Source organism: Lissotriton vulgaris, chromosome 10, assembly GCF_964263255.1.
Source record: "Lissotriton vulgaris chromosome 10, aLisVul1.2, whole genome shotgun sequence".
NCBI lineage: Eukaryota > Metazoa > Chordata > Amphibia > Caudata > Salamandridae > Lissotriton > Lissotriton vulgaris.
In genome coordinates this window covers 1,085,266,499-1,085,288,713 of record NC_141698.1, presented here as the reverse complement: position 1 = coordinate 1,085,288,713, position 22,215 = coordinate 1,085,266,499, and positions in this window count along the sequence as shown.

Sequence of the window (22,215 nt, the reverse complement as noted above, 5' to 3'; positions counted from 1 at the left end):
AATCCGCGCGGAAAAGCCTTTAGTTTTGGCACTTTTTGTAACTTAGGGTTCGTTAGGGTTAGCCCTAGCAGCAGGATTGCATGTGTTTCGGGGTGTTCTAGATTTTTCCAACTGAGTTCTGGGGTCTTAGAGCACTCGTGAGAATGTGTAATTTTGGTTGCAAGTCATTTGAAGAAAATCCATGGTGGGAAAGGGGGGATTTGGCATAGTTAAAGAAAGCCTTTGCCACTATTCTTAACTTAGGGTTCGTTAGGGTTAGCAGTATTTCTATTGCATGTGTTTGAGTGGGGGGGATTTCGAGTCTTGGAGCGATGCTGGCTATGGCTACTTTTGCTTGGTTGCTTGCAAGTGGTTTGAATGCAATCCACGGTGGGTAATGGGTAATTAGGAAGGGGGTACTTCGGCCTACTTTACTTTCAAAGTAAGTTTTGTCACCAGTTTTCTGCTAGGCCTTGTTTTTTGAGATTTGATTGGGGGTCTTCTACATTTTTGCGACTGGCTTTAGTAAGGGTCTGGGTGGGAGCACTGCTAGGAAGATCTAATTTTGTTCTAAAACACAGTTTACAGTACACCTAGCTTGAGGGGCAAGATCCGCTACATTAATTTGCCCATACTTATTTATCCTTCAAAAGGTGACTCAGAGTACGCACTTTCAAAAATATTGTACTGTCTACTAGGAAAATCAAATTGTGACTTTTTGCACTCCACAGCCTACATACCTTATATTTATTTATCAGTGGTGTTGTAATATTATATCACTTCCTGTTTTTCGTTGAATAATTACAGACCGGGTTTCAGTCTCTGCAATGGGGAAAAAAGGATGGAGTCAGGCTTCACAGTAGCGAGCCACAATTCAGCATCAGGCAGGCAGTGGACAGGGTGTCTTCTGGTGACCAACATCGATGGACGAGGCGTCGGCTGCAATGGAGGAGTGCCGCTAATAGGAGGATTTTTTTTCTGCAGGCAACTTACTTACCACTTCCAACAGGACCACTACAACCACATAGATACAGTATCCCTTGCCTTTTTCTCTGACTGTGACTGCATTTCTTGGCTCTCTCTCGGCTTCTACATTGATCCCTTAACACATCACTTAGTCCACTCCACTATCACATCTGCACCACACATAGTCATTTGTAAGTGCTCCTACGTAATTCGCAAGTCGCAGCACGCCCCAGGCCGTAGAGGACTGGGATGGCCCCAATGATGAAGCATGTCACCAAGGAGCAACCCTGGTGAGTGAGGGGACACCTAGAAAAAAAGCAATTTCTCCTTTTCTATCTACTATACCTTCCAGACCAACCCCACTGAGTGTTGTTGTGAATGGATTTATAGTGACCAGCAAGGCTCTCGGGTATCTGGCTACAGAGACCTTATGTTGAATATCGTTATCAATAATTTACACATAGGCCCTTTACTGTTGCATTCTTTCTTCCACAGTTGTCGAATGTACTACTTACTTTTCACTGACATGCATGCAGTAGTGCATGCACTTTCAAAGATTGATGGATAGGTTTGTACCCAAAGAATTGTTTATGTTCAATTGTTTGTCTATGCTGTGCTTTTTTTTACAGGGTGTCTTCTGGTGACCAACATCGATGGACGAAGCGTCGGCTGCAATGGAGGAGTGCCGCTAATAGGAGGATTTTTTTTCTGCAGGCAACTTACTTACCACTTCCAAGAGGACCACTACAACCACATACATACAGTATCCCTTGCCTTTTTCTCTGACTGTGACTGCATTTCTTGGCTCTCTCTAGGCTTCTAAATTGATCCCTTAACACATCACTTAGTCCACTCCACTATCACATCTGCACCACACATAGTCATTTGTAAGTGCTCCTACGTAATTCGCAAGTCGCAGCACGCCCCAGGCCGTAGAGGACTGGGATGGCCCCAATGATGAAGCATGTCACCAAGGGGCAACCCTGGTGAGTGAGGGGACACCTAGAAAAAAAGCAATTTCTCCTTTTCTATCTACTATACCTTCTGTCAGGTTACGCAGCCCCTAAGCGCCTACCGTACTATGAAACTACATTTCCCATGAGTAGGCGGGAGACTTGCAGGAAGTTTATCTGGGGAACAGACGCGCTTCCTGTTGCGCGTTATTCTGGTTTCTGTTCTGCACCGGCATGAGAGCGGACGCTCTGCATGCTTTTCTATCGTGTCTCCTGTGGACTATCACCTTCCCCCCCCCCCCTGAGGGTCAGTGGGGAGCGCTTCCGTGTTCTGTCCTTGGCGGTAGACGGACTTCACGCGTCTTCAGGTAAAGCCGCTCTAAACTCTTCGGCCGCCCGTGCGGTCAGCTGATTACTGCCTGAACGGATTGTTAAGGGAGGTTCTGTGACTGTTTTCTAACAGAATTCTAGCTTTGATGAATTCCTGTTTGGTTGAATTGTGTGTGGCGGAGCACAGTGGCGGTCTATACCACGTGTTAGCGTTCACATCGGGGATCGTTTTTGTACTATTAAAACGGAGCGCGGTAGTAAGGACAACTACGCGTCTCCGTTGTATAACTGTGTATTTCAAAGGACCTCCATAACTGGGCATGTAGTGAGGTAACTACAGGCTACCCCAGTTCTCTTTGTGTAGTGCACCGTGGGGTGTGTTGTTGGCAGAATTCAGTGGTGGTCGCAACAGCAACTACGTTTTTCTGTTTGACCTTCACCAAAGATTCTCTACTGGGTCATTACTTAGAGAGCGCAGTGTTGTAGTTCTTGCTTCCTACACACTACCGTTTCCCTCTTCCTTTTTGTTGGACCATACATCTTTGCTTTGACTATTTGGAACCCCCTTTGTACATTGAGTCCTCTACCATGTTTGTGGTATGTTGTGAGTAGTGGGTTTGATGTCTTAGTATAACGCGAGTGTGTTTGGTGCGACAGGAGTGTGTTCGTTAACTATATGTTTATGTGTTTCTTAGGCCTTCCTCACAGATTGTGGCAGAAGGGCTATAGTATTTCCTATCCAAGGTCATGTTTTCTTGGTGCTCAGGTACTTGTCTACTTCCTTGGTTATTTAGTGAGACTATATGAGAGTACCCTTGTATGTTAGGACAGCACTTCACTGATGCCTGTCTTGTCTTCTGTTACAGGTATCCTTTCCCTGCTGACCCTACCTTTACCCATCCCACATTTTTTATTTTAGTTTGTTATTTTTCTCCCCCGCCTAATGGCTCGAACACCCTGTGTTTACACTTCTGGGTGTTGGTGACATTTGGAGGTGGAACCATATTTGCATCGACTGGATCACGGGGAGTAAACCTGACACCTTCCAGACCAACCCTATTGAGTGTTGTTGTGAATGGATTTATAGTGACCAGCAAGGCTCTCGGGTATCTGGCTACAGAGACCTTATGTTGAATATCGTTATCAATAATTCCACACAGGCCCTGTACTGTCGCATTCTTTCTTTCCACAGTTGTCGAATGTACTACTTACTTTTCACTGACATGCATGCAGTAGTGCATGCACTTTCAAAGATTGATGGATAGGTTTGTACCCAAAGATTTGTTTATGTTCACAATAGTTTGTCTATGCTGTGCTATTTTTTCTTGTCTCCCAAAACCTTTCCCAAAAACCCCCGTACCCATCCATTTTTCAAACCCTAACCCTCTTCCCCCGGGCTGTGTGGTTTTGATTGATGTGTGACTAAATTATTATTACAGCAATAAATCCACACACTTGCTGGGTGGGGAGGATAAGGTGATAGCAACAGGCTGGTGAAGAAATCCGAGGATATATTCTTACTCTGCTTGACAAAGAACCATTGCTAATGTGAAAGAACTTCAACCGAATTAGTACTTATACTTTACCATTTGTTAGGCTACAATGTGGCACTGCTCTACTGTACTTCTGTCACCTGCTATATTCTCAGTTGTACCGTTGAATTGCTCAGGAGGACAAACCAGATTTCATTTTCTTTTTTTTCATAGGCATGCAACTGCCACTGTGTCACACCACTAGTACCACCGCTATGAGGAAATTTTATCCGACCAAGATTGCCAACGTTATTCGGTGTTTCCCGTGGAGCCAGCCCTGGGTCTAGCCCTACTTTCAAACACAAATTACAGGTAAGATAAGCGTTTGGTGGTTTGGGGGTATAATGGAGTATTAGTACGAGAGACGAGAGACTGAAGGTAGTACTACTAAAGTCCTAGGACTCTTGGATTCACTTCACTTAGTCTGTGAGAGGCACTTAGTGTTGAAAACATTTGGGCATTTACACTTAAAGGAAGAAAATGGAACTAAACTTTCAGGAAAACAGTCAACGTTAAACCCCCACCCACCAGGCAAGCAGTAAAAAACAGGTATGCTCAGATAAAGTTTGAAAAAGTATATTTATATCCCTAACAAAATAATCTCCCGCAAGACCCTCCCTAACCCCAACGATTGTCCTTCAAAAGTCCCCAAAAACCCAACTCCCAATTCCCACCCCCCAAAAGTCTCTAAAAAAGGGGCAAGGGACACTATGGGTGGATGCTGTTAACTTTTTGGGCCAGGGCATCATGCTCCTCGCGGAGCAAGGCGAGCTCCTGCTGAAGGCGGGACACCATCAGGGTAGTGCGGCGCAGGCGTGCCTTCACTGCCTTGCAGGTGCAATGCCTGTGAGAGGCAGCTGTTGGCCTTGCTGCTCGGCGGTGGCGTTTGCCTTTGGCAGCCCGGCTCAGTCTGGGTGGACCACTGTGCTGGGTGGCAGCCCGTGGGGCCACGGAGGCCGATGCAGACGACGTTGTTGTAGTTGTCGACTGCACACTTTCCACGTCCTCCAGGGCCACCAGCCGCCGATATTCCGCAACAGTGGCCTCGATCCTCCGTTGCCGGGCCGCTCTAGCCAGCTCCTTCCTCCTTGTTCGTTTGGAAGGAGAACCTATATGAAGAAAGAAAGACATAGTCTGTAACCAATGCTCTTTAAGATTAACTCAATCATTCAGCAGAAATTTGTGTTGCAGTACAACTAGCAACTTGCAAGCGCATTACATAACTATTGAGGCCAGTATCTATCTAACCTCACACTTCTTCATCCTTGCTCTAACATTAGTGGGAGTTTAAGGAACAAATTCTACGAGCACTGTGGACTTCCATTGGAGTCGACTATGAAAGTACACCAGTCTTATTCTTCTTCTTATCTCTTGTTTTGGAAAATTGGTACGTTATTTTCTGCAAGCCGGCATAATGCCAGCGCAGTAAACTTGCACCCGAGAAAAAGAGACGCACGCCATGAGGAGTGACCTAGACTTGCGTTGCCGTTGCGTTACTGTACCCATCCAGTACATGCAGGTGGTGAAGCTCTTACTTTTCTATTACGGGTGGCACTGAGAATACTCTGTTACAACTCAAGGGCTACTGCTTAATTAATTTAACTTTCACCCTACAGTGGAAATGAGTACTAGAAATGGAAAATTGAAGAAGATAAATAATCTGATTATCTATCACTTCACATGGGATGTTTTTGCTTATATATGGGATGACTTTAGGTGCTTTGCTTTTTATTGAGTGACCAGTGATACATCCACACATGAATGACTGAGTACTACTAAACTTATTAAGAGAGGTAGGGAGTGGCCACCATAATAACCGGATCTATGCAGTGCTTGCAATACAAACTACTGCTACTATTTATGGTAGTATTTGGACAAAATTAAAAGTTCTTTTCCTTGCCTTTCCTACACTGGAACGGACGTGCGGGTGCAGTGTTACATGCTCTTCAAAGTTACACTTAGTTCATCCACTGACCGTCTACTCTCTCTAGATCATGGGTACTCACAAACTTTCTCTCAGGGGCTACATTTACAGTGTAGTTTGGGGCCGAGGGCCGCACTGGTGGGGGCGGAGTCAGAGGGGGCGGGGCTAAAGCAAAACGATAACTTGTGACCATGAGGTTGCACACAGGTCCCTGCAGCAGATGCCCTCATCCACTGAGCCACCAGACCCAGCATTTACATACATCTCTCTCCCTCCTGCTCTCCCTCCTGCCTTCCCTCCATCTCTCTCTCCCTCCTGCCCTCCCTCTCCCTCCCCCTCTGTCATCTCACTGTGTGTGTGTCTATCTGTGTCAGCCTTCAGCCCGGGTTGAGACCGCTTCCTCAACGCGCACACACAGACAACAACACCAAAGTACTTAACAGGTCTTTAAAAGACCATTAACATATTATTGAGGCTTTGTTTGTTTTAGCGCCCCTGCTTCTCCACCCTGACAATGACTGCTTGCCCGGCCCCACAGAGCAGAGGCTTTGTTCTATTTCACCTCTTTGTGGCCTTGCATCTCCACTCTGCTCTGTGGGGGCCGGGGGAGCAGTGATTGTCAGAGTGGAGATGCAGGGGCGCTAACAGGTGAAATACAAAAAAGCCTCTGCTCTGTGGGGGCCGGGGGAGCAGTGATTGTCTGCAAGGTCTGCGCACCGCCAAGGAAGGCTTGCCGGGCCACCACCGGCCCGCGGGCCGTACTAGGAGTACCCCTGCTCTAGATACACATATGCTATCTAAGAGTCAGATAGTAGCATGATCCAGGTATATGGACACATACAGTTTCTGTGTCACCCACCCAGGCTGTTGTCCTTCCACCCATCATTGCTTCATCATTCACCCAGCCATGCATCTCATATTCTTGCCTTCCCAGCTAGTCTTCAATCTCAATAAGTAAGGAATATATAAGAGCTTACCTCTGGCCGCCACCACCACCGTCTCAACTCTCACAGCCGCCGCCTCCTCCCCTGAAGAATCGCCCTCCGCCTCCGTGTCGAGCACCACCACCTCCACACTGGCCCCGCCACCAGATGTTCCACCTACAAAGTACATTTAAGAATGTTAGAATAAAGCACTCACTAGTCACTAGTATTTGGTCTAGGAATGAAGACATGTGAAAACAATGTAATTTGTGACTGTCTACCTTAAAGTTAGAAAAAAAATGTCCCTTTTTCCAGGGAAGGTTGTCTTGCTGCACTTTTTGGCACAACTGATGAAGGCTGTTTTTTTAACACGCACCATTTTTCTCCACACAGACAGAAGATGGACTTCTAACAACAAGATCAAGTTGAAACCAGGTGAGAGCTCGGCTCGACCACAAGAAATGTCTTCAATTAATCGTCAGCACTAACCACTTTTCCATTATCAGTTAAACGTTTAGTTTTATTATGACTTGATTTTAATAAATGTGTTTACTTTTAATAAAGCTTTTAAACTTAAATACAATCTGTGTTTTTTGGTCCAGACTAGAGTGACTGAGCGAAAGGTTTTGCAATTTTTGCAAGCATGAGTCCAGATAGAACACTTCAAAAGACATTATGGACAATCCCAGAGGACTGCACTAAGTTGATAGAGCTATTGCTGACTAGAATCATGGGAGTTTCGCCAACCGTGCAATCTTAGTTAGCTACACAGACAGACTAATAAGAATAATCTAGTAATACCACAGGGAGTCATAGTAGAGGCAGGATAAGAATTTAGATACAGTCTACAAGAAGAGCAAAGACAATTTTGAAAAAAGTCAAATGAGGAACGCTAGGAAAAATAGGTACTAGTCTAAAATGAAAACTTACTGGGGCCAGCAGAGGAGCCCTCGCCTGCCCGATCCTGGCCCTGTTGAACAGCATCCGCCGCCTGCTGCTCCTGTGTCCTCCTCTCGCCCCTGGGGGGAGCTGACGTACAACATGAAAGAAAGAACAGAAAACATGGATGATTGTTGCTTGTCAATGTCAACCAAATCAAACATTTCAAAAGAACAATAACAAAATATTTCCGCGAAATTATATTGATTATGGTTACTTTTCATTTATTTGCGGACCTGTGACTTCGAAAGTCACGTAACTCACTAAACAAAGTACTGAAACGTTCACCTAGGACTGGCAGGCAGCAGTCCGCAGGCAAGACGCAAAGTGACAGACAAACTCCATTGTGATTTCAGTCAGATCAGTGACAACACTAACAGTTGCCTGCTACATTACCAGTCATTTAAATAGTCAAACTATCAATCCACCGCCACTATTTTTCTTATTGTCAGGGTTACAAAGGAAGGGGCAGATTTAAGCCCTTGCGGCTCTTTTGCGCCGTTCTTGCGTGACTTTTGTGACGCAGCAGCTAAACAAAAAAGGGCGCCATGGTGCGGCGTATAATATTATAACAACGTGACGCATTTGGGAGATGCATCCCGTTATAAAGCCCTGCGCCATCAGGGGGCGTTCCGGCGCAAGGGAGGGCATTCCTGCGCTGGAACACATCCTAATAGTGGCTGAGGGAAATCTACAAAATATCAATCAGTCACCTTTAGGACAATGATGCGTCACACAAACCCTGCACCTGCTTGAAGCAGACGTACGGCTTGACCCAGCATTGGGGAGATAGGGTACCCCAGAGCATTGATGGAGCTGCGCCATCGTTGCGACGCAACTCCAGCAGTAAAGCTTCGGTGACGTTTTGGGCCCATGGTGCGCCGCATTGCAAATACGGCGCACCATGTTTGGTGGTGGTAGCGGGCCGCACAATTAATGGCGCATCCCTGCTACTTTGCAGGGATGCGACGGTAATTGCAATTCTGCCCCTTAGGGGCATACTTACTTACGCGTTCTGGCGCATCTCCAGAGATGCGCCAGATCAAATGCGTCACGCAAAACTACCCTTGCGACACGGCAGATGTGCCTCATTTACAATGCGGCGCGCCCTGGCGCAAGGGTAGGCACTTGCGTGACGCATCTCGTCACGTAAGAGCGGCGCATCGCTGGAGTCACGTCGCCAACGCAATGCAACTCCAGTAATGCTCAGGGCCACCCAATACTTAACATGCTGTGTCAGTCCTTTCGCCTGCTTCGAGCAGACATAAGGAATTGAATTGACGTAGCAGCGTCGCAGAAGTGCCTGCGTTAAATCTTGTACATTTCACGCAGGCAATTTTGCGAGGCGCACAGCCGCTGGACCGCCCACCCTGCGTACTAGGAACGCACCCATTGTGGTGCAGGCCCATGGCTTTATAACGTGACGCATCTCCCTAGATGCGTCATGCTGTAAATGACTCGCAGGGATGCGGCACGTTTACGCCGCTGTTGCGTCACGCAAGGCAACGTAAACGTGGCGCAAGGGGCTTGTAAATGTAATCTGCCCCCTAGTGTCTAGCATTACGCAGTTCTGTAAAGTACACTCATACATAATAGTTACTCAGGCCAATGAGACCACGAAATAGAAAACAAATAAGCATAGTAGCAACGCCACTGAGAAGGAGAGCAGTGCACCTGAAATGCACAGAAGATTTTGAAATATAATTTAACTACAATGTAATCGTCATCAGCGGCATTATTGGCTTGCTCCATGTAAAAAACAAATATTTGCAATACAACAACACAGAGCAGGAGAAAACATCATAGTAGTGAGTGATTAAATGGCTACTACTACTCACCAAGCCCGGGGATCTCCAAGCCGAGCTGGTCCAGCAGGTCGCGCTCGCGGTCCAGGAGGTCCGTCCAGCGATGGGTGACCTGGCTGTAGGTGCGCTGGACCCCGTAGAGGTGGGATATGGCCCAGCACACCTTCTCCCACCGCTTCCGGCGCTCCCGCATGTTGTAGCCGCCGGCCGCGATCCTGCCGCCTCCCGCGATGGTCCTGGGCAGGCGGCGCTGGACGAAGTAGACCAGCGCGCCCACTTCCTCCGGGCTGAATATCTCCCGTCGCGTCACCTGCTCCCCCCTCAATCTCCCGCATGCTGTCCTGCCACTGGGTCCAGCACTACTCCCCGCCGCCGCTGCGGCCCTCAAGTGCCTGGGCAGCTTCACGGCGCCTGGCTTGACCATGGTCTGGGCAGGTAAGGTAGGAAGAAGTAGAAAATTAAGAAAGAATAGGATAGGGAAGAAGAAAAGAAAAGAGTTTAAAAAAGTAGTTTAAAAGTAAAGAAAAATAGCAGAAAAGACAAAAATATACAGCTAGGAAAAGAGAGGGATAGATAAGAAGCAAAATCGTAAAATAAAAACTGAAAACAAGCAAAGGATGGCAAAGATACCAAGAGGATTAAACACCATGCCCAGACACAGGAAATGAATGAAAAACAAGATGGCCGGCGCCCGTTCACGAGCGCGAAAGAAAGTTCGCGCGAGATTTTCCTCGCGATCTCGTGCGAACCTGTAGATTTCCCGCGCGATCTCGTGCGAACCTCTACTCGCAATGCGCTTACTGCGCGAGATTATACATAGCGGGCGGAAACGGAAATACGTCACGGAAACAAAATGGCCGCGCCCGTACTCGACCTTGGGGTAAATTCGCGTGTTGCGCTGCAAGCGGCTCGCGAATACTGCAAAAAAACTCGCGAAACAACAAGCCGCAAAAAAAATAAAATGCTCATTCGCACGAATTGGCGGCTTCCGCGGTCGGTTTCGCACGACGCCGCGCCCCGCGAATAGCGCGAAAAAAACCAAAAAACGATTTCAGCAAAAGCAAAAGCAATGAGCAGGTGCAAAAGGTCAATCTCATGATTTGTAACGATTCTTTGTAGTGCTTCCTGAGGGGGCCCTCCAGAATTCGGTTGCCTGCTTGCAACTATTTTGTGTGACCCTGCTCTGACCTTAACTGTATGCCACAAAGGTCCTGATTTACAGCTAAAGGAGCAGACAAGCAGGTGCCAGGCTGGAACTTTAAATTCTTTCAGTGACACATTAATTAGCCCCTAATTCATTATTGTCAGTTGGGGCAGGGCAGGTGTTGTAACTAATTTTGCAACAATGAAAGCACTTAGCAAGTGCAAAAGATCACTAATCAGGGCGCACTAAGGAAGCAGGTGCCAGCTAAAAAAATATTCTGTGACACATTAATCAGCCCCAAATTAATTCAGGTCACTTGAGGCAGGGAAGGTGTGCTTTGCTTTGCCGAAAATAATGTACACTGGACAACCAGAGGGTGTGGTGATGAAACAGAGGGTGGCATGGGTGGGCCAGAGGGTGGCATGAGTAGTCAGAGAGTGGCAGTGGTGACAGAGAGTGGCAGTGATGAAGAAGAGTGTCCCAAACAGGCTGGACATGTAGAAACAACAAGTTCGCAAAACTTGCGACCCGACAGGTAAGTTCGCAAATTGCGAAATTGTAAAAACCCTCGCGAACTGGCAGAAACACGGGCGAACACAAAAAAAAAAAAATCCGCAAATTCGCGGGAATTCGCGGATTTTGCGGATTGCGAATCCGCAAATCCGCAAAATTCGCAAACGCGAGATCCGCAAAATTCGCCCATGCTTAGGCAAGCACCTCCGTCGGGATTACGATGTCCCTCTCTGACAGCCTTTTCCAGGGGTACGACTGACATGAAAAGGCTGTCAGAAAGGAACTTTGGGGGCCCAAATAGAGGCCCAGTCCCACATGGGTGGCTGCAAAGTTGTAGTGGCCCCACGCACCTCCATGCACCATGTGCTATGCACCAGTTGATGCATGGCACACGGTTCATGGATGTGCAGAAAAAGCTCCTTTACACTGCGGCTTGTGCTGCGGCCCTTTTTCTGGGCTGCAGCACAAGCTGCTATGTAAACAAGCACATGCTGACTGCCAGCACATCTGTTGCATCATAATTGGATGGTTGGACTGCTGTCTGCTTGTCTCCCGACTGCCGTGATAGAGGGTGGCGGTCCTGCTAACAGATATCAAAATCAAGCACTAAGTAACATGAGGGAAAGTGTTGGACTTTAGAGGGATCACATCACTATTCCCATTTCAACCTAAACAACAGTAGGGAATGTAATCGCTTGCAACAACTGCAATAATGAAAAGAGAGCTAAAAAAAGAAATGAGGGCAGCAAAGCGTACATATGACGAGCAAATTTGGAAGAAAATGATGCATGCCAGTCAGCAAAGAAACTTAAAACCTTTCTGGGCGAATATCGGTAGCTTTGCTAAATGGTAAAAACAGACACTTTAATTCAGATATAACAGAACATACCTGGAGAGCCCACATAGCAGCCACAGACAAAAGATGTCTTACTCGGGTGTAGCAATTATCAATGAAACATCGAAGGTGACCCAGTTGGCTTCCATCCAGAGAATGAGTCCCAAGGCCCCAGTGTTCAAACACAAATCGAAAACAGATATCAAAATCTGCCCACCAACAATGACCAATCCCCCAAAGTCCCAAGATAAATACTTAGAAGATAATGCACAGTCGGGAGCAAAGGAAACAACAAAGATCGACCCAATGGAATATATTCTCCAGACCACGCAAAAGCAGGTATTGAATGCCATAAAACAAACACTGTCTTCTTTACAGTTGGATGATGCTTGGCTCACAATACAAGCCTATCCCGAGTTCACACAAATAACCAACAAAGCCTTGAATTGGCAATCCCAGCTAATAGACAAAGCATCTTTGGCCCTTAAAACCCATGCATGGGTGGTGATGCCAGTATATATAACTCTAACACCCCAATCATGCCTGCTGGAACACTTTTCAAGACCAAACAAGTTGAACCTGATTTTATTGATACTGGAAGCTTATCCATCTAAAGACCTCACCCCAAAATGGAAATGGTCCTGGCCCACTATTGAATGCCGCCTTTGTGGGCATGGAAACGAGTCACTACTCCACCTATAATGTATTTGTCCGGTGCTACTAAATTTTTGGAAAATCCTTTTACGGCCAACACTGAAACAAGAACAAATAAGGACTTGCAGGGCTGCTGTCATAAAATGCTTAGGAGACTCGAGAGTCCAATTGGCATGCAAGGCGATAACGTTTTGAGCCTCCCGGCAAAAGAATTAGAAAAGATTGATAGATGAATCGAACATGTCTTCTCAGAATTAACCTTGTTTACTCAGATCAAAACCCCACAGCTGATATGACTATAGCAGCAGCACTTTATTTACAAATTATGAAACTATGGTAGCCTGCGTTCGGCTTAACCCAAATAGATCAGAAGCCCGCTTTCTCTAGTAGGGCCGGACATCATATGCACACATGCAACCAATGAAAATTGTTTATAAGATCATTTTTATAATACATATTTTAGAGTTTATTCAAATGGCATAGTTATACTAGTTCTATTGCTTGATAACTTTTATGTTTTTTGCGGGTAAATTGTATTGTGCTTTTAGGATTTTAAATGAAATAGAATACAAGTATTTTTTTCTTCAGTAAGGCAAGCACTAAACTTCGGAATGGTTAGATTTACTATTCCCACTCCAGTCAAAGCAACAGTATGTAAAGCATTGACTTCAAAAGCATTACATGTATGAATAGTCATATTAATTCAGTAAACAAAATTAAACACTCAATTTAAAACATTAATAAATAACACTATAAAGAAGAATATATACCTGTTTTAAAAATAAATAAACTAATATATCAATTAAAAACAGAAGGAAAAATAAAATTACATATATAAATATCCACTATCCTAAAAACCCCAAACATTTCAAAATTAAGAAATCAACACTAATTTATTTAATTTACTTAATTTCAATTTAATATATAAAAAGCAAATACAATTTTACAAGCCCTTCCCTTTAAAAAAAAATTAAATATGTTCAACAAAACAATAAATATAAACAAACTATATATAATTAATTAATAGGTAATTAATTACATATAAATATCAATCATTATAAATAAAATTGTAGATTTATTTTCTTACCAACCAACTCACCTAAAAAATACATGTGTAATAAAAATATAAAAACAAAAATATATATGAAAATAAATTAAACAGTACATTAATTACACAATCATTGATAAATTAAGTAATTTACATAACTAGTAATTAAATAATTATTTTTTAAAATAAATAAAAATACAACATAAATAAATCAATATTACATTATTAACATAATTAATTAAATAATTAAATTGTAATAAAAACGAACTAACAATTGTTTTTATTCATTACTATCTTAATTAACTTCCCACTCTATACCCTTCCAGCCCCAACAATCCACTCCAAAAATATAGCTTAATATTACAAAACATTAAAATAAAATAAACATTTTTATATCAATTTTACATTTAAAATTTAATATAGCACTTATAAAATGTACAAAACTGGTAATCAATAAAAAAATTAACACACAATAGAAAGACGATTAATATTAAAACAGAAATCATAAATATTTATGATTTGAATATCAATTATCCTACCCTATTCCCCTAAAAACCCATCAACCCACTACAACACTATAAATTACTAATAACAATTAAAAACAAACACATTACATAAAGTTACAAACTATATATTTTTTAATGTAATAACAATAATATCAGCAATACTAACTAATTATAAATAATATTTTTACAACTATACTTACAAAATCAGGATATTAAAAACAGCAATATCTTTTAAAATAATATTATTTATAAAACACCAATCAAAATTTTAAAACAAATATTTAACACAACATTTTTGACTCACAATATTTTTTTTTCTGATATTTCTGTATTCCGATATATTTAACTCAATATATTGTCCAAAAACCTTTACAAATCCAGTGTTACTACATCTGGTCCATACTTATGTTTTAAGTCAGAAAATCCTGTTCTTCACTCTGCTATGATGATTTCTTCCTTTTCTATACAACCTCATACCCGAATAACCTGCCCCCTTAAAATCACTGCACTACAGGGCGCATTAGAGTGAAAAAACTGCACAAGGTGTAGGGCCTCCTTCATATTAATATTTTTTCACAAAAAGACTCGCAAAGGGATTCACTGAAATTCCAGGGAGGTGTTGGGTATTACCAGGTTAGCTCTGAGAATTAAAGCCACAGCATTGATAATCCCGAGAAAAAAAATCAATGCTGCAGAGTGGAGAAAATGTTTGGTAGCCCAATCACTGGACTGGACCATATGCTGGTGACTTTAAATAATCGTTGAAGGTTACTGCACTGACAGGTAGGTGCAGGAGTCAAAAGGAAACTCAAAGAACTAGATAAAGCTTTTCAATGTTCTATTTTGGGGATCTGTGCTCTACCTTTATATACTTGGGAGAAGCATTCACGTTGCACCTCTGTTCCTCGGAAGCAGTTTGAGCTCAGCCATGTTTCTGTGTGAAAGGCCATCGCAAAACACTAATGAGGATTTTAATGTTTAATAAAAAAGAATCAATGACAAGGAGGAACTTGGTGGGTTCTGTGGCATGCTAAAACTTGGAACCCACCTGGAGCACAATTCACTCTAGAAGCAGCAATCATGGCCTTCTTGCCCTGGTAGTAGAGCAGCAAATGTGCTCTTTTCTTATGAATTTAAGTATCTCTGGACAAGCGGTCAGGAGGACCTCTTATGGAAATCATAGGTGAAATAACTCCCTAGACTGGAATCATATGGCCACCTTCCTCAAACCTTTAAGACGGTACACTGGTCATCACTATCAAATGTGGGTGACATTTGCATAGGGACCAGTAGGGAGATCCTTTTGACCCATTCCCCCCCATCATCTGGTAGGGAAAGCAATTTTCCTCTCACATTCAAAATAACAACCTCCACTTTTTTCCCCAGGTACAACTCACATGGGAAGCTGCCAAAGATGTCGTACTATTTCTGGAAGAGTGTCTGATTGAGGAAAGAATTCACTGGTGCAGTAGTCATCCGATCGAGTACAATACCTTACTCATTAGTAATAGTGCAAGTACTACTATCAAAGCAACCTCTCTAGGCATATACAGCTCTGATGAGACGTGCTGAAGCTGAAAGGTAGTAGTGTTTGAGTCTCATCAATGTACTTACATACATTTGTTCATTCATAACTTTCCTTCTGTCAGAGAATGGCTTTTCGCTCCTGTTGGACCTGGCCCTTTTTGCAGGGTCTTCCACAGTTTATTGCTTTCTGTGGCTGTACCCATTTTTTATTGCCATTACTACTATGTATAATTTTTGGCTGCTAATCACTGATACTGTGCTTGCCCCACACCCCCAAAATATTGTACAAATGGCATCTAAGTGATCGGCACATTTAATTTACTTGTGAGTTCCTAGTAGATGGTACTTCAGGTACCTAGGGTCTGTAAAGTAAATGCTACTAGTGGGCCTGCAGCACTAATTGTTCTACCTACTAAGGTAGAGGTTTCAACACCCCAGCCTGTAGTGCAGTTTTGAACTGCCATCTCAACTTGGCAAAATAAACCTTGCATCTGCCAGGAAGGACTTGTAAATGAAGATGGCCTGGAAGTGGCGATGTTTATCTTGCACATACTCAGGCTGTCTTCTTTTCTATCTAGTGGTTAAACTGCATAACAAGTGTGCAACTGTAATCTTGAGTGTAGCTGGGCACAATCAGTGAGTCGGGTGACGGGGCTCAAGTCTAAAAACAATATATTGAGTAACTATGTAATTTTTTAATCTTCTGATAAATACATATAAAAACCTTGCACACAACAAATGAAAAAAATAAAGTAAATTAAACAAATTTTTGAAAAATATACTCTCTTACGTTATAAACCTCAGTTAGCTAAAGCAATCACTGCAGATTTCTGTATCAGACCAGAGAGTCACCAAATCGAATCCTCGTTTTCACGGTGGGGAATAGTAAGTAACTTGTGTATTTATAGAGCTAGAAATTCCAAGCCTGTGGTAGAAAGCACTCTGAGTCCATCAGTTAAAACATATATTAGCTCCTCAGCAGATTTTGTTTGTTGCTTAACCAGTTGCACAGGTCCATCATAGAAGGGGCCAACTAAAAAGCCAGAGTCACTGGAATTATGCAGCAGCGGAGGACCAAATCATGTGGCAGGATTCACTAAAATATGTGGCAAGAAGAGGAAAATTATGTGGCATTATACAGCATATTTTGTGATACATTTATTTTGTTATTTTGGCATTTTTACATTTGGTAACACTATCTAGGCATAGGTTTCACCTCATTAATACAGTTTAATATACTTTGAGATTAAATAGGGAATTGCAATGAAACAATGAAAATGTAACCGATTTATTCTTATGGACGGCTGTTTTAATAGTATTAGTTGATTAAATTATTTATGATATTAGAGTGTATATAAATTGATTGTTTTTATGCTGTTTAAAGACTAATGGTCTAAATAAACATTATCTTGACTGACAGTAGCGGACTGGGATCCTCTAAATGAACTTCACCCCTGCGAATGGTAATGGGACCTGCTATATGACTGACCAGAGAAATGTCCCCCTACTCTGTCCTTTCAAAAACATGTCCTCCAAACCCTCTCCTCAAAGAACTCAGAGTCTTAGCCAAGCTTGTGAAGGTGGACACATACTTCCCAACACCTTTCACTAAGCCATCCCCAAGTAATTATCCTTTTGGGTCTTCACTCTGCTCTTTCTTTGCAAAGTCTCCTAATTTAGGATTAATGTGTACGAGAATTGTTTTTCTCCTATCAGACATCAACACTGCGTTCGTGTTTCCAAGGAAACAGACTGCTCTCTGTGACCAACCTCTTAACAACTCTGTATCTACAGAGACAGATTTAGATTTGGCTTATTAAGCCATATCCAATATTCCTCCTAATGGACCAATAACATCCAGCAATCCATCCTAAAACTAAGTGCCCTCTCCAGACCTTTTCTGGGATTGTGAACTAATTTAAAAAGTAAACTAATCAGATCTGGGGCTAAATCTGGAGTCACACAGGTTTTGTCCTCAATACCTGGATAAGGGCATTCTGCTGCCATTGCAGTTCTTGCCTTTTTCTCCAATGGTCTATTTATCCATAACTTTATAAAATGAGAGACATGAGTCAGAGGCGACCAGTCTGCAATCCTCAGTTGCCTTGCCATGTCAGGGCTAAACATATCTACCCATTGACGACCCTTTACAATTCCTTTCTCCCTTCTTATGTTAACTTTATCATAGTCTAAATACCAACCATCGTCTTCATAGTTGCCCAAAACATAATCATCATAACTGTCTCCAACATGGTTATGAGAATCTTTATCATCAGGTCTAGCATGAATCTCATGTGTACCACAAGGGACACCCTACATTTTGCTGCGTTGGACACCCTCCTCTACCTTGATGTCTAGACCACTCCTTCGCCAAAACTAAAAAATTGTCATTTACCTCATATTTAACTTTTTTCGTCTACATCCTTTTCTTTCCTGACCCCATATTCCTAGTTGCATCCTTCTCTTCAATAGACCAATACTCCTCCTCTGAAAGATCCTTAGCTATCCTTTTTCTCCCTTTAACGGATTCCAAAACCTAGTCTACTGAGGCTCTGACCTCATCCTGCACCATTTTCTTTAAGACACTCTCCTTATTATAGACAGCTGAAGGCTTCCCTTCCTCACTTATCTTTATTTGTGAATTAAATATATTCTTTTTTAATATAAAAATGTTAATACGCTGTCAAAAACAACTAATGCTTCACCCAAAAAGATTTCTGGTATCTTATTTTTATATAACCTTCACCCAAAAAAACTTTACCTTCACCTTATGACATCTAAGCGAATCGCATGTCTTAAAAATTCCATTGGAAAGACAGGAGGGTCGTGTACAAGCCGCTCTTGCGCTTCAGTATCAATAAGCCAGCAGAGACTTCAATCTCCTTGTTTCTTATCGTTACATCAAAATGGTGGCCAGTACCAAGTGATGCCGAAACACATGCACTACGTGCACTGTCAATGCACAGGCAGCACGGCCTGGAATATGGATATTTGGAGGTGAGTAAACAATTTAATAAATAAAATGAAATTCGTTTTATTAATTAAATTGTTTAATTACCTCCAATTATCCATATTCCGTTTTTTAGCACCGGCCACCCTGCCTCTCCCCCGTGTCGCCTCTCTGCCCCACCACAACTCCCTCCACGGGCCGTGGCTGCTGCCAGGAAACTCTGAGGACGCACAGACATGAGCGCCTTCACTGGAGCATAAGCGCTCCCTGCACACACAATGGAATTCACTGTCTCCACAGCCCCCACCTCAGTGTGAATGCTAACGGAGGCGCCTCGCACTAGGGGGCAGATGTATCAAGAAACCATTTTGCACTTCTCTAATAGCGATTGTTAAGGAATCGCTATTTGAGAAGTGCAAAATGGTATGTATGTAGAATTTCGCTATTTTTTAGCGATTCCTTAAAATTCCTTAATTGCGATTAGCAAATTGCTAATCGCAATTAAGGAATAATTTTCCCATTCATTTCTATGGGCCAGGAGGCCCATAGGAATGATTGTGCAGTAATTCTCAAATTGCGAATTCGCAATTTGCTAATCGCAATTTGAGAATTATTTCAAGGGTGCAGGGGTGTCTCACAGACACCCTGCTGCACCCCTCAAATCTACATGTGTGTGCATGTGGCACACATACATGCCCTATGGGCATGTATGAGTGTCACATGCCACCCTTACAAATGCCAATTAGGGCTTTTTTGAAAAAAATCGCAATTTACCACCAACTACAAGTTGATGGTAAAATGCGATTTTTTTGCACAAATTCGCACACCAAAAATGTGTCATACATATCATTTAAGGAATCGCAAAATTTGCGATTCCTTAAATGCTATGCAAAAGAAAGAATCGCAAATAATTGCGATTAAATAAATTGCGATTATTTCATACATGTGAAATATCGCAAATCGGCCGTTTGCGAGTCGCAAAGGCCGAAATTCTGCGAATTTCAGCCTTTGCGAGTCGCAAAAGCCTTGATACATCTGGCCCTAAGACCGTTAACTTCAACCTTCAACGTACTGCTAGAAGAGTGGTGCACAGTGGGTTACTAAATCAGACAAGATATAATGTTTTAAAGACTTATAAATATACAACCTTGCTAATAATTAAAACTCCTGGAATACAGAAACAGTCAAAATGATTAATAATCCCATAAATTGGGAATTTCTTTAAACAAATAAACTAATAACCCTCAAATAACAGTATAAACCTCAACAAACTCTATAACATGGGTATACAACACATATATTTTGCAAAATAAACATATAACAAACATTTTCTAAATAGTGCAAACAAATACCTAACTGGCAAGGAGCAGCAAACAAAAGAGGAAGATGGCTTCTTGGCTTGTATTTATATAGACTGTAGTGATGGTTCTAATTTTAGAAGTTTGTGTATGGTTAAGGTTTGCTTTAAAGTGCTGCAATGAGTAGCAATAAAAGTTTACTGCATAATGCCAGGCTGCAGTCTTGACATGAAATCCAGCCACACAAAGGATGGGGCCAGGTACAAATACTGGACCTCCAGACCCACTGTCCGGAACACTCCTGGGTCTGTGGACGTTAGAGAGGAAGGACTTCCTGCTGCCAGAGGACTGCCCTGTTGCTTGAAGGTCTGTCTTGCTGTCCGAGAAGGAAGACTGGACCTGCTAGTCTTCATTCCAGGCTAACCAGAGTGACTCCAAGGGTCAGTTTGCTGACCTTGTGTGTGAGTTACAGGGAGACAATAAGTTTCAGGCGCTTCCTTGCAACTGACCAGTAGACCTTCTGCACTGGACCTTCAGCTGGACCTACATGAGCTCTGCATGGAGTGATTTCTGCCTCCCTGGTCCTGGACCCTTGACTGGCATCCGAGTGTGCTCCTCCCTGACTAACTGTAGGTTAATTAGAAGCAATGCAGAGCAATGTAATTCGACGCTGGACCTCACGTCGCAGCATTCACAGCTCCTTTTTCAAACTGATGCAGTGTGATGCAATTCAACATAGGATTTCGCACTGCAGTCCTCGCAGTTCCTGATCAAAACTGATGCAGTGAGACACAGGTCGATGCACAAGCTCGCAACACAGCCTTCACAGATCCTAATCAGAACTGATGCAGTGTGATGCAACTCGACGCAGGATGACTTATCATCATCGATTACTGGACTTGGGACGTTGCCTTGACTCGTCTACCAGTTTGTGTCCCCGTCACCCTTCCCTTCTTCTCCCCATGCTGTGACTCTCACCCTCCCCTCCCCTCCTCTTTCCCACCTTCATTATCTGTCTATTTCGCCTACTCCAACCCCCCCTGAATCTCTTACCTTGCCTTCTTTTCCCCTTACGTATTTGTGCTTACTGTTTATCTCAACCTTACAAGTAACTATGTTGCCATGCTCTAAGAACTGTGTAACCTTTGTAACGATGTAACCTGTAACTATGATCTGATGCTCATGTAAAGCGCTCTGATTCCTCCGGGTCTAGCCAGCGCTATATAAAACTTTTAAAATAAATAAATAAAATAAATAAATAAATAAATAGCACTGAGTAGCTCCTTATCTGAACTGGCGCAAAGCCTCACATCAAGGTACACCTCTCAACCTGGTCCCTGTATCCGACCTGTTCTCCATTGCGATCAGCCTGAATTTGTGCCTTTGTCCCGACTCCCGGTCCGACAGGACCAGATAACCTAAGTTGGCTCTTTGCGCTTTAAGGCTCTATTTTCACTTAAAACTTTAAATATCACTGGTTCTACGGATTGGATTTTTGACAAACGGGTATTATTTCACTTATTAAAATTTACTTTACACATTGCCTCTAACTTAAGTCTGACTGCTTTGTGTTGCCAAGCTGTCAACATGCTAAATACAGCTACAGTTAGTGACTTTTGTGGTTCACTCTGATATGGACTGTGGTTGTGGCTTGAGTAAGGTTTTTGCCTCGCCCTCCAAACCGATAATGCAATATTTTACAACTCCGTATGTTAAAGAAATAATTTAAGACCTCTTACAAAGATTCAACTCTTTGTAAACTTCAACCATGCACATGCACAGGCACTTGACACATTTTTTGTACTTTGTAAAGTGTCCAACTGCCCCACGGTGCTCGGACTGTGCTATATAAATCCCCCCCAAACACAAATATAGTATAGGTCTCTTTAGGTCTTGGGGAAACTTAAAAATCTCCATCAGAAACAGTTGTACACATTCAATAAATAAGCACTTTAAAGTGTCTCAGGACTATTGTTGAGGGGGTGGTGGCTTGTAATCTGCCTTTACTGAAAGCAATCTTGTTTCTAATGGAGGTAAATGTTCTGAAAATGAATAATGCAGTTTTGCAGAAGAGTTCACTGGTAATGATAGGCATATTACCAAGAGTTGGGCGAAGCTGCACTTGATGTAAAATACCTAATAGCTCTGAAAATAAATTGCTCTATCGGTTAATTTTAGAAGTAAAGAATGCAAATTGTCTTTCTGGATTTCAGCACTGTTGTGTTTATGAAAAAAGAAAGCAATGCATTCATTTTGACAGCCATTAATTCATGCCATGTCCGCTGAAGGTAAGTGGTGCGCACAGATGTTTTATGCACCTGCAGGTTATGCTCAGTTCCAACATTTCGCCATGCCCTGAATTTTAAAAATATTCCTTTTTTTCTAAATC